The sequence below is a fragment of the Paralichthys olivaceus genome, chromosome 9, assembly GCF_024713975.1.
Source record: "Paralichthys olivaceus isolate ysfri-2021 chromosome 9, ASM2471397v2, whole genome shotgun sequence".
NCBI classification, from domain to species: domain Eukaryota; kingdom Metazoa; phylum Chordata; class Actinopteri; order Pleuronectiformes; family Paralichthyidae; genus Paralichthys; species Paralichthys olivaceus.
Window position 1 is genome coordinate 7,043,783 of NC_091101.1, and position 12,534 is coordinate 7,056,316.

General features: G+C 38.4%; 1 protein-coding gene across 4 annotated transcripts in view; it reads left to right on the forward strand.

Annotated features, from left to right (window-relative positions):
* il1rapl2 (interleukin 1 receptor accessory protein-like 2) overlaps window positions 1-12,534 on the forward strand; it is a 352,381-nt gene that overhangs the window by 301,533 nt on the left and 38,314 nt on the right. The window lies entirely within an intron of this gene.

Genomic DNA, 12,534 nt, shown 5'->3' on the forward strand with positions numbered 1-12,534 from the left:
CAAGACACAAATTAAATACATTGGACTCTATATTAACAACCAGTTTAAATTCAAGAAGTCATTGGAAATAGATCTGTCAGTCTAGAACAGTCAGTCCCTTTTCTTGTTTTCATATATATTTGTTTTTGCTCTGAATCAAATGTTTTATGGTCATGATACTGTAGCCGGTCGGCCATCTTCCAGGTTTCAGACTCCTTTTACGAGGATCTTCTGAAACATCAATGGAGAAAATGAATGGGAACATACTTCTGTAACAAACCTGTTTCAAAAATGATTCAAACTAACAACAAAACAAAAAAAGTTCTAATGTTGATCACTTGTTGAAACAAAACTAACTAAATTATTTAATTGAATTAACTGAATAAATAAAAGAAGGATAAGTTTAACGTAGTGCTACATACATATGAACAATGAAATATGCACAGATACTTTCTGCAACTCAACACACACACAGGAGTATTAAGTGTCAGTGTGACGTTGAAAGGCAGGGTAAGATAAGGGAGAGGCAGGCTTTCTGTCTTTTTCTTCTCTCTCCCCTCTTGTGTCTCTTTCTCTGTCCGTCTCTGTCTGCTTCTTCCACCATCGCATTTATCTCTCTACGTCTGTCTCCCTCTGTCCCTGCGAGGTGTCTCCCTCTATCTCGCTTCCCTTCCATCTGTCTGTCTTCCCTCTGCCGCTCCCCATATTTCTAACTGTCCCCTTTGTCTTTTTCTTTCAGCTCGCTGAGTCTTTCCATTCATGTGCTATAAAGTGGCGGCGCATCATGTCATTATTCCCTTTCAAACTGTCACACAGAGATAACGTTAGGTGGGAGGGGCACAGGGTGAAATGAATGCAAGAAAGGTCTTTATATTTCAGATTTTCATTCTCGAGAGAAACTAGTTGTGTTTGCAGTTGCTCGTCATTTTCAGTCATGTAATTCAGAGCAGAACAATGCAGCACAATAGCTCCATCTTGACTGAAACAATAACATAACGATTTATTCATTTATTTTTCCTTGCCCACATGAGAGTGATAAAAACTTTGTCTCTGTAATAAAAGCTGAAGTACTGGTGCTTAAATGGAAAGTGTTGAGAAGGTTAAAGATGAATTAAAGTGGACAGAAAAACTGCGGGGAGCAGAAACCAGTGAAGGAGGAAAGGAAAGGGATGAAAGAAAGAAGTGAATGTAAATGTTGGTGAATGTATTGTGATTTATCTATTATACAATATTCAAAACAAAAAGAAAAATTAGACGGGTGAAAAATATGTCAAAATATAGGAGTTACAAATGATGAGACGAGGGAAGGCAGAAACAGTGATGTTCTGGTGACAGGTGGAGTGCATCTTGCTTTGCATTTAAGTTTCCTCGTCTGTCTAAGGCCACAGTGGCTGAGTGAGTGGTGCGTGTGCGTGATGGAACATCTTGCCTTTGATATTGGTGCCCATGTTGTCAGGTTGGAGCGGCCATGCTGCCTGTGGGAGCCACGCCTCTCAGATGTTTATCTGTCTAATTTGTCACAAACTTAAATATTTGTAACACTTCCTGTAGACGTTTCAAAATAAAAGCATTCCAGCGTTTCTGTTGACTGAATCCATTAATTTGTTATAATAAGGTTTAGCTTCAAACCATAAAGTCCTGGCATTTAGTTGAGTACACAGACCTACTTTAATTTGAGAAAATACTGTTGTGGTACCAGGAACCTCATGTAGCAGCAGCAGACACGCTCCCTGTGTGAAGCACTGAAGCTTGGTCCCACATTTAGTTCCTAATTAATAAATATAGTTATTTGGATTGAATTTGATTGGACCAAAAGAAAAACAGGGTGGAAGGAAGGGGAAAGCCTCAGGAAATTTGACGTAAATGAGAAGGGAAGAAGTGAAAGTGGAGGAGAGAGGAAACTTTTGAAAAGGTTGCTGGTAACAATAGAGAGGAGGATCAGATGTGAAGGTAGGACATTTTGAAGATGATGGTAGGTAAGAATGGGGCAAAGGAAGAAAAGGGTTGTAAAGAGGGGGCAGAAATGTATAAGAAAATATTATTTATAGCTAAGATCCACTTTAAGATAAAACTAGGAAGTATTAGTATCAACCTGTATGGTATGTATACAGTATGGTGCATATGTAGCACAGGTTGATGGATTGGACGTGTCCAGTGGAGTTGCACCATGCTGCCTGAACATTACCAAGGGTTAGATGCAGCAGTAATAGCTTGCTTTCTAAAAGCATTGTAATAATATTGGATGCATTATAATATCATTGATGAAAATAGTACATTAGGATGCAACCACTGGGCACCATGAATGTCTGCACTAGAATTTGGACCAATTTGTGTTGAAGATGTTCAGATATTTTACTTTAAAAGCGAAAAACTTCATCAAAGTCTGTCCACTCCATCCACTCGGGAGCATGTATGTCTGTGAAAAAATGATAATGGCAAATTCATCCAATGGACCGACCAACCAAGACTGCCATCCCTAGAGCCATGCATGACCACACAGTAATGAGAGTAAGTAAAAAACTGTAAAGGGAAAGAAATAGAACGAAAGAAACTGCTGAAAATAGTTGAGAACAAAGTGTCAGCAGATGAAAAGTGAAGAATGGAATGAGTAGAAATAAGGGAAGAGGAAGGATAGAACGTCAGGGCAGAGTGAACAAAGGTAGGAAGGAAAAAAGGAAACAGCGGAGGAAATTAAAGGTAGCCTGAACGGTGGAGAAAGGAAGTAAACAAAGAGAACAAATAAAGAAGAAAAGAGTGAAGTCAGGAAGAGAAAAAAAGGAACTACAAGGGAAAGAAAGGGTGGCAATGAGGAAGGAGTAGAAAGGTAGCAAGGAATGAAGGAGACACACAAAAATACACACTGGCCAATATGGCTATTGTATTGTGGGAGTATCTGAGTCACCTCTTTATCACTGTCAACACATGTACACATTGTTTTAGTCTTCACACACAATGCACTACCAGACTACATAATATAGAGCAAGGTGTTTAGCCTTTCCATCAGTGTCATAATGTGCAAACTCACACAGACGCACACACACAAATCTCTCTTGGTACCTTGATTTAAACAGGCTGCTGAAAGACATGAGACAGAAAGGAAATGGAGGGACACTTTAGAGAAAATGCAGTTTGGAGAAAGGAGAAAGTGCATCAAAGGAATTGAGAGAATAATTGCAGGTGAGAGGAGGATCGATATGCGATGAAAGCACGATAAAGAATGGATTTTGTTCGTTCTCTCGCCCTCCTTCTCATTTGTCATCGGGCGGCCTCATGAATATGGTAATCTGCTTTTGTTTGCAACCTTGATGGAGAAAGGTGAGTGATGGAGAGGGACTGGTGGAGAGGAAGAGAGAAAGCAGAGGGATAGAGGAGTATGTTACAAAGGGGGAGACGGTCACCTAAATGTCTGTGTCACTGTGTTTTCATGGGCCAAAAATAACAGAAAGAGCAAAATAAAACCAAAGTTTGGAGAAGTTAAGGCCTGAAGCTGCAAGGTCACCAGTGTAAGGGCCTGCACAGACCAGGAGGATATTAGCAAGGAAATGGAACCATTGGTGTTCTCGCCCCAGGTCAGTGCTTTTAAAGCCTGTGTGTAAAGCTTACTGTGTTTGCTGGTGTAGTTTATTCTTGTTTCACACAAAGGTGGCAAAGAAACCGTTATACAGGATGAAATACGTACACTGCGGTTGTGGGATAAAATATTGATTAACTTAACGATTGAGAAAAATGGCCACACTGGTTTAATCGAAATTACATGTATTGTTTACACTGAAGTAGTGTAATAACTATCAGCTAGTAAACTGCAGAGCTGTTTGTATGTTCCAACGGCTGCTGGAGGTGAATAAATCCTCCTGTTTAATGTTGACATTGACCAGAAACAGTTGAACTGTGTGTTAACTACTTAAGCCTGTTTTAGGCTGAAAACATAATCTTATATATTGACCTATGACCCACTGACCTCTTTGGTATTAACTCTTATTACATTTTTTTCTTTAGCACGGATGTTTAAGACCAGGCCTCTGACTCTTTGCTGGTTAAATGCTCCTCTGTGTTCACCAGCTAGTCAGGAACTTTGTATGTTTGCTGTATACTGGACACAAAGTTGATAACCAAAAACTGCAGGTTATCAAACAACGGGCTGAAAGGTCCTAAAACACTAAGGAAGACGATGCTTCCACTTTATTCACTGTTTTACTTTATTCCACTAATTAGTCTTTGCTACGAAATATTATCTGCTGATTTGGTGGTTTCTGACTAAAGTGGGACAGCAATGATTATTTTTTAATGTTCCTTACAAGTTATAAGACCGAACAATTTTCACGATGGACATTCAGAGAATTCAAAGTAACCAGGACTTACGTTTCATCAAGACACTGAATCAAAAGTCAAATATTACAGCTGTGTGTTGGCTATTTTAGAATAATTCCAACACAGTTTTGAATAGTGAAAATTGCATGCTCTGATGTAAGGTGACAGACATTACTTCAGAGATTCCCTAATGAAAATGCTTTACACAATCTCCTTAGGCTCCAACTTTTTTTCTTATTTCCAGAAATGAGTTCAGAGAGTCCTCCCTGTTTGGTACACTGTGATCTCAGTGTCTCCAACACTGTCTAATTATTTCTCCTGCTGTCTTCCCTCTCTCCCTCTCTCTTCTTCAAACTCTCACTCCCTCTGTGGGATCAGCATCCTGCGGAGCCAGAAATGGATTTTTATTAAGTAGAAATCCCCTTTGAAATATCTAACTAACCAAGACCAGTGTGTGTGTGTGCGTGTGCGTGTGCGTGTGTGTGTGTGTGTGTGTGTCTGATGGGATTAATGACTTCAATGTGATTGAGGTTGGCTGCAGTATCTTGAGTATCTTCGTTATGTTTAACATACAAATATTCTCTGATAGTTTTCCATGTAACAGAATTTACATTTATTTTGTCAGATTCATAAAACATTTTTGTGCACATGACTTTAGAGCTAAATCACATTGTTTTCTTATCTAATTTCACGTCTGATTTCAGTATCAGACATGTGGAGTCCATTATAGAGAAGTATAGTCTCAGTTGACTGCATGGATTAACCATTATTATAATCAATTTAAACTGAAACACTTTAAGACTTTCAAACCATAATCAAATTAAGGTTAGGGTAACTTGTTAATATAAAAAGCATCAGACTGAGGTTGTCATCTCCATGACAACTAAGCAACTCCACCTGTTAAGTGTTTTGGTTTGTTTTGTTTCCGCAAAATGTAACTACATCAAAAAATTTGCCTTAGAGCTCGAATCTAATCACAGATGTTATCATATCAGATAACTTTCAGAAAATATTGCTTGTCAGCAGATACCAAACCTGACAGAACATCTGCTGTAGTTTTAAACTGTTATCTACAGTTAATTTCGGACTTCCCCAGAGAATATAGATGTCCTATGAACTGAACTTGGACATTTTCCTCAAGTCTTCCAGATGGGCTTTAGTTGAGAACGCAATTGTCCAAATCAGATGCTTCAGACTTTTTTCTGAACTTTTCCTGCCAACCCTCTGGTAAAATCTGAGCACAAATGAGACTACATTGAAATTTCATAGACCACATACTACAATGTCTGGAAAATTCCCAGCGAGCGAATGGGTGTATTGATGATTTTTATAACACACTTCAAACGCAAAACTAAAAAACAATAAATATCTCCGAATAAAAAAAAGAGGTGCCATACATGTAGAGGATAACGACGAAGATGTCAATTTGGAAAGACAACGAGATTTGAGAGCTTTTGCTGCTGAGGGCCAGTGCTGGTGTGCTTTAACCTTAAACACGTGATTGAACGTGTAACAGAGAACAAAACAAGCAGACCAGAGTAGTCTTCATTTAACTCACACCGCCGTATTTTCTTGTTGTAGCAGTATAATCCTCTTCTGTCCATTAATTCAGTCATTATAATTGTATGACTGTGCATTTGTTTGCGAGTGTATTTGGTCTCTGAGGGGAGAACTTTTTTTTTCTAACCCCACTTCACATTTTCACACCTTTAACAGCTGTGAGAGCAGGAGGCAGAGGAGAGAATCCAAGGAGGGATCTTAAGTGGAATAGTTTGTTTCTCTCACTTTTAGATGTGTAATAGAGGTTAACAGGTCTCTAACACTTACTCTCCTCACAACAGGTAACACTGCAGATCTTAGTTGACTTAAAAGGCATTTTATGACCTCAGGACAGAGATAGCAGGATGTTTGAAGGACAATAATGTTCATGGAATGACCTCAATGTAGGTTTCAGAAAAAGTGTGGCAGATAGATTGGAGCAAGCTTTAGCTTTTGAAATGACAAGACTGATCGCTACTACGCAGACTCATATCAGCACATATGTCATAGGAGGAAGTGGAGACATGTCATCCATCTTTATACACAGTCAATGACTGAGACATAAAATGATGGACACTAAATGCTGAGACAAACTTCTTGTGCTAATACTTAGATGTTGCGAACTAATTTACGACAGCTGTACACATGTAAATAAACCAGCAAGTGCACATAAATAAGTAGCAAGTTGCCCAAGTTGCTTGGCACTTAAAAACTACAAGCATTAAATCATCTTTAAAACTCAATCAATAAATCATAAGAAAACAAAACTGAATTCCAGCCAAAAATGAATAAGTGAAAATCTAACTGAAGGAGACAATCTTAAAGGTCCTGTGTGTAAGATTTAGGTGAAAGGGAACTATTGGCAGAAATTTAATGCAGAATAATCCTCATGGTGTTTTCACTAGTTCATTTCATCTAAATTGTATGAATTGTAGTTTTCTTTACCCCAGAAAAGGCCATTTTTATTTAAATACTTTATATTTACATCGAGGGGACCCTCTCTATGGAGGCTGCCAGACTGGACAAACTAAACACCTTTTGAGTTTTTACAACTTCTGAAGCTACCACAGTTTCTTTGTTTAAGAGAGGGTGAGATGAGAAGTTTCTAGTGTTGAAATTTCAACACTAGATATCATCAAATTCTACACACTGTACCTTCAAATCATTTCATTAATAATCTGGCTATTTTAGAGCTGTTTTGTAGGTTTTGTGATATTAATGATACATTTGTATCGCAAAAAACGAATTATTAACTCACAGAAGAGGCCTGAGTATTACTTTCCAGTCTACCTGCCCGACTGGGAATGTGACAATAAAGTGAACAGCCTGAAACCACATTCAAAATTAAAATTGTCCAGTCACTTGTCGGCCTACAGCTGTTCAAACCACAGACGACTCCAAGAATTCGGGGACCAAATTAAAAATTTCGATGCAATTCGTCTTTTTAGTCAACTTTGTTAACCACTGGCCCTGAGCTGAAGAAGCAGAACACTCTCAGATGATTCGGGACCCTCGGGTAACAGCTGTCAGTCAGCCATCACCTGCCACCCAGTTCTGTCATAACCCCCCCCCCAACATAGCACTATCACCACTGAGACCAAAACTATTAGCACTCCTAACCTCTTGTGGGCTCACTTGATTCTCTCTCATTTATCCTTTTTTTAAAGCTTCTCCTGATTCTTTGTGTCTAGATTCAGCTCACGGTCCAACCCTCCCAAAGGCTAAAACCATCTGCTCATTCCTATTTTCATTCTTTTTCATCTTTTTTTCATCTTTTATGACCTTATTTTCATTGGCGGCTGGTGCTTACTTAACTCTACCAGTTTACACACAGAGATGTAATGTTTGTAATGGTCCTTCTGGCATGATAAGAAGGAAGCAGCCAAAGCTCTCTCTGAATTGCATGAACTAAAAACACTGGCTTCAATTACATTAACTTACCAGTTCATTAGCTACACTTGAACAGTCTCAAGCAACCTGATGCAACCACCATGCAATATATTTAATTTTGTTGAATAGTATTAGTTGTTGCTGACAGAAGGGTGAATTTGGCTCTATAGTCATTTTGAACCTGTAGTCAAAGAAGTAGTTAATACTCTGTCCACACAAATGGGGATGTGTAAACAAACTTTATGTCTGCATTAGTGCGTCTCATCCACACAGACAATGTTTTAAGTTGCTAAAACTGACTGTTTTACAAATTCCTTCCAAGGTGCAGTTTTTCAAAAACTGGTTTCTTTGTATTTATGTGTTCATGTAAAGTGGAGCGTTTGGGAAACAATGACACCGCAGGGTATTTGGCACATGCTTCTTTATGTAATGAACATACAGCAGATACAACAACAGTTGTGGCTATTTACTGGTTTCTCTACGTTTGGTTAGCACTGATCGGTCTAATTACAAGTTGACCACAGCGTTTTTCTCTGGTATTTGACGGATGTAGCTTGTTCGTGCTTGTTACTTTTATGTTCTTGTCTGGAAGGAGATTTTTTTTTTTTTTTTTTAAACAGAGGGGAAAATATTCGCAATAGTGTAGACAAGGCCTATGCCCATATGCTTATATCATTAATATGAGCGTTTTATCTGATTTTACCTTGTTTTTTTCATTTGACAAAAGCAGCATTCTTATCTTGGTTTACTCCCACTACTCTAGCTTTTCAATGAAAAAGGTCTGCTTAACCCAATGATATATGACCTGTCCATCGCCAGACACAGTTAAACAGGAACATAGTGAAACATTTAGCAGCTGAAAAGCCAGAACAAAGGTCAAATGAGTACATCAGGTGCCAAGATGCACAACTCCACATGACATAAATCAAAGGTAATGTTGTATCGTGTCTGCTGAATTTGAAAATAGGCAAATATTTGCTAACATGTCAGCAATAACAACTTGTATTGAATGCAGTATTATATCTTGTGAGGAATATACTGTTACCCCTCTGAGTTGGTCTGGTAAATGAATGGCAATCAGAATACAATGTTAAAGTTAGGATGCTAATGGATTTCCTGTGTTAAGACGGAGATTAGTGTTACTTTTGAAAAGACATTTTCTCCAGACGGAAACTCCAGCGTGAGAAACGATATCAGCTTTGAATCTGTCGGTGCCGTTGAATTGAAAACAAGCCCCTCGTGACTGGTCATTTAATTAACCTCGTCAAGCATATCTGCTGTAATCTCCAATCTAATTTCATCTGTTAATTTAAAACTGTTCTTAACGAGGCCAGCCCCCCAGCCAATCAAATGTCAGCAATAGAAGCATAAAGGACTTGGTTAATTAGAGCTGTCAGGAAATGGCCATATATGGACAAAGAGAGAGGCTGGATTTATTTTTATTACTTTCCTGAGAGTGTTATTAATTCTGTGGGAATCACCCCAGGTGATATATGAAAATGTGTGTGTGTGTGTGTGTCAAGTAATTGAGGGGGAGTGGGTGCTTAGAATAGAGATGAAGTCAGATATGAAGAGACAGAACAAAGAAAGAAAGGAGAAAATATTTTGATATATTCATAATAATCAAAAATGTCTCTTTCAAACTTTGTGGCAGCTTCATTTCCTGTTAGACAGGAAATTGAGCATCAGCTTTTCCAGAAGTGATTCTCCATCTCATATTTATCAAATAATATTCAGTCTCATGCAGGATTGTATTGTCAAATTATATTGAAAATCTGCACAGTGCTCTCTGAGGATTTCATATCACTGTAAAAATGATTTTAAACAGTATTTTTAAACCAGTAGCTCCTGTCGACTTTGATTGAGTTTCCTTTTCATTTTTCCCAAGATTTCCCATAAGTAGTCAAAATGTGCAGTTGCCATTAAGATTTGAGGCAAAACAGATTGTGTTTGTCCTGGACAGATGCTGTGTGTGTGTGTGTGTGTGTGTGTGTGTGTGTGTGTGTGTGTGTGTGTGTGTGTGTGTGTCAGAACTGACCTGTGAAGTAAACATAGAGGAGGTATGGTTGTTGGTGGTTTTGTGTGGTTGATTCATTCAAAGCCAACTGAGTTTGGGTTCTGCACACACACACACACACACAAACACACACACACATTTTGTTTATTATTTTCTATAATGTTGATAAACATAAATTATAACACTTCAAACTGCATTGGAAAGAAAATTTCCAATGCAGCTTAGTTGTCTCATGCATTTCTTTGTGTATGTGACATTATTAGATTTCTAATACAATGCATTGGCGTGCAAGCAGTTTTTCTACTGTTTTATTATTACTGCTGAAGTTGGAGCTAGATATAACAATGAGTACATTTTGTTATTTGTACATAAGCCAAGTGGTTCCTACCTTCAGTATTGGGGCCGCTTGAAAGTGTCAGTGTGATAAATCTGAGATTTTGTGTGTTGATGTATGGGGCCAGGAAAACAAAGCTATAGTAAATAGAATGGGACTTAGTAGATTTTTTCTCATCAAGATCCATGATTCATACTTCGTAACAACACCTTGTCTCGCGATGTAAGGAAAGTAATAAAAAAAAGAAATCTGTATCAATCTCTAAAGCTTATTTTCCTGAAAGAATTTACAACCTTAAAAGGTTGTAGGCCACTGCTTTGTATTTCTTATCATATATTATTTTTTTTAAATTAAGTTTAAGATCGTCATCTGTAATGTAACTAGTAAGTATATCTAACTATCTATCTACTTGGTGTAATACAAGAACTCATTTAGTGGAATAAAACTGCCATATTGGTTTAAATGTCACAATAGTATATACTCAAGTAATATTCAGGTACTTCTGACTAGTACTTAGGTTATAATAACTCTCTGCCACTGTAAATCAATCATCACTCGGTCTATCATCAAGTACATTTTACTGTTTATTTTTAAAATAAAAATATAATAGAACAGGTATCATGGGGAAAGAAACAGCTGTTTCTATTAGAGGATCAGTAAACTTTTTGTGGCTGTTCTTTAACTTTGAATCTACAGGCATGACTCAGTTTAGCTTAGATAACTTTACCCTATATTTAAGCTTACTTTAGGATTAAGATTGGCAGCAGGGGGCAAGCAGCTAGCTCTGTCCCAAATTCAAAAGCATAACAACTTTAAATACAGCAATCACTCCTCAAATAATAAATCCTTATTTGTGGATGGATCAAACAATGTAGATATATGCATGTGTGTGTTCAGAAACCTGTGAGTAGAATTGTCAAGAGTTATATAAACAGTGTGTCCACTGGCTACCTGTTAGCATGTCAAATTAACCACACACTCCTAAACACCAGTGAAGCTAGCCTTCTCAACAGCCCTGCATACACACACCACAGTGGTTACATCCTCACCAGCTACAGTCACAGCTTAAACCAGCTTTAGTTATGTAGTTATTTTTAGTGATTTCCAAAAACATCTGTCATTTAATAAGCAAAGACCATATGTGGTTAATCAGTCAACATGTATTGCATGAAAAGTAACAATACCCAGTATTAAGTTGGTCTCTTAGGGAATATACTGTGATACAGGAAGTGATGCAGTTTCCATTTTAGATTTACGCCTCGAGCAGACATCACAGCAATAGATACAGTATGAAAGGGAAGTGCATCTCAAAAGCAGCACAGCAATGACCACTTGGCAAATGACTGCAGTGATTTCTATTGAAATCTCCAGAACTGTGGTTGGCACAAAGGACGAGAATTAGGACGAACGTCACCGCCCCATTAACAGCTTCGTTAATAATAGCAAGGATTCATAATTTGTTAGAGGCAGGATGTCTGTAAATAGACAGAATGAAACAGCCTCCCAGGTTACAGCTGAGCTGCCCACTTATTGATGTGTGTGTGTGTGTGGGTGCGCACACACACGTGTGTAAGGCACCATCTGTTTTGCCATGTGCAGCTGCGCTCCCTTGGAGCCCAAGACCCAAAACTCAGCTGTTACCAAGACAACCCACATACACCCCATACCTGGTTCTCACATACACACACACACACACATACACTTCAAAACCACCTAGAGGTTTTAATACTGTGTGTACTTTCACATGAGCAGATGGATAGAAATGTATCATATATTTCTGAAGTGTGTGTGTGTGTGTGTGTGTGTGTGTGTGTGTGTGTGTGTGTGTGTGTGTGTGTGTGTGTGTGTGAGTGTACACGTGCGTGTGCATAGGACAGGGAGACAGAAACAGGGAGAGACAAGCAGATGGACAGTCTGTGTTTCTTTCCCCTCTACTTAGGAAGATGATATGAAGATGATTTAAGTCTCTCCTGAACTTTCTTTCAGTCATGTCATCTGCTGCACATCCTTTATGGTAGAATCTCCTGTCAGGCTCTATGAATAGTATTGCTTCAGGGTTCAGGTAACTCAGTCTGTTAGAGATAGGATTTCTGTATGTTTACATCATTGCCATCTTGTTTCTGAAGAGACAGTGTTTCAATCTCACCACCTTGGATCACCTGTACAAAAATATAAGCATGTGTGCGACAAAATACCTGGATAAACCATCAGAGCTACATCCTACATATATGGAACTCCTCTTTCAAGGTTCATTTCAGTAGGACAGATAGCAGGTTGTGTTTCTTCTGTAATTCCTGGATCTCTGGCAGACTGACGACAGTGGACTTGACTGTTTCGTCTTCACATGCTGGTGATGGTTTGTATGATATTCTGGTTGGGGGGGGGGGCAGTACCTCTGAGAGCACCATCATTATTAAAGCTCTGGTCCATCATTAGATAACTGATGTTCCCTTTGGAATCTATGGTT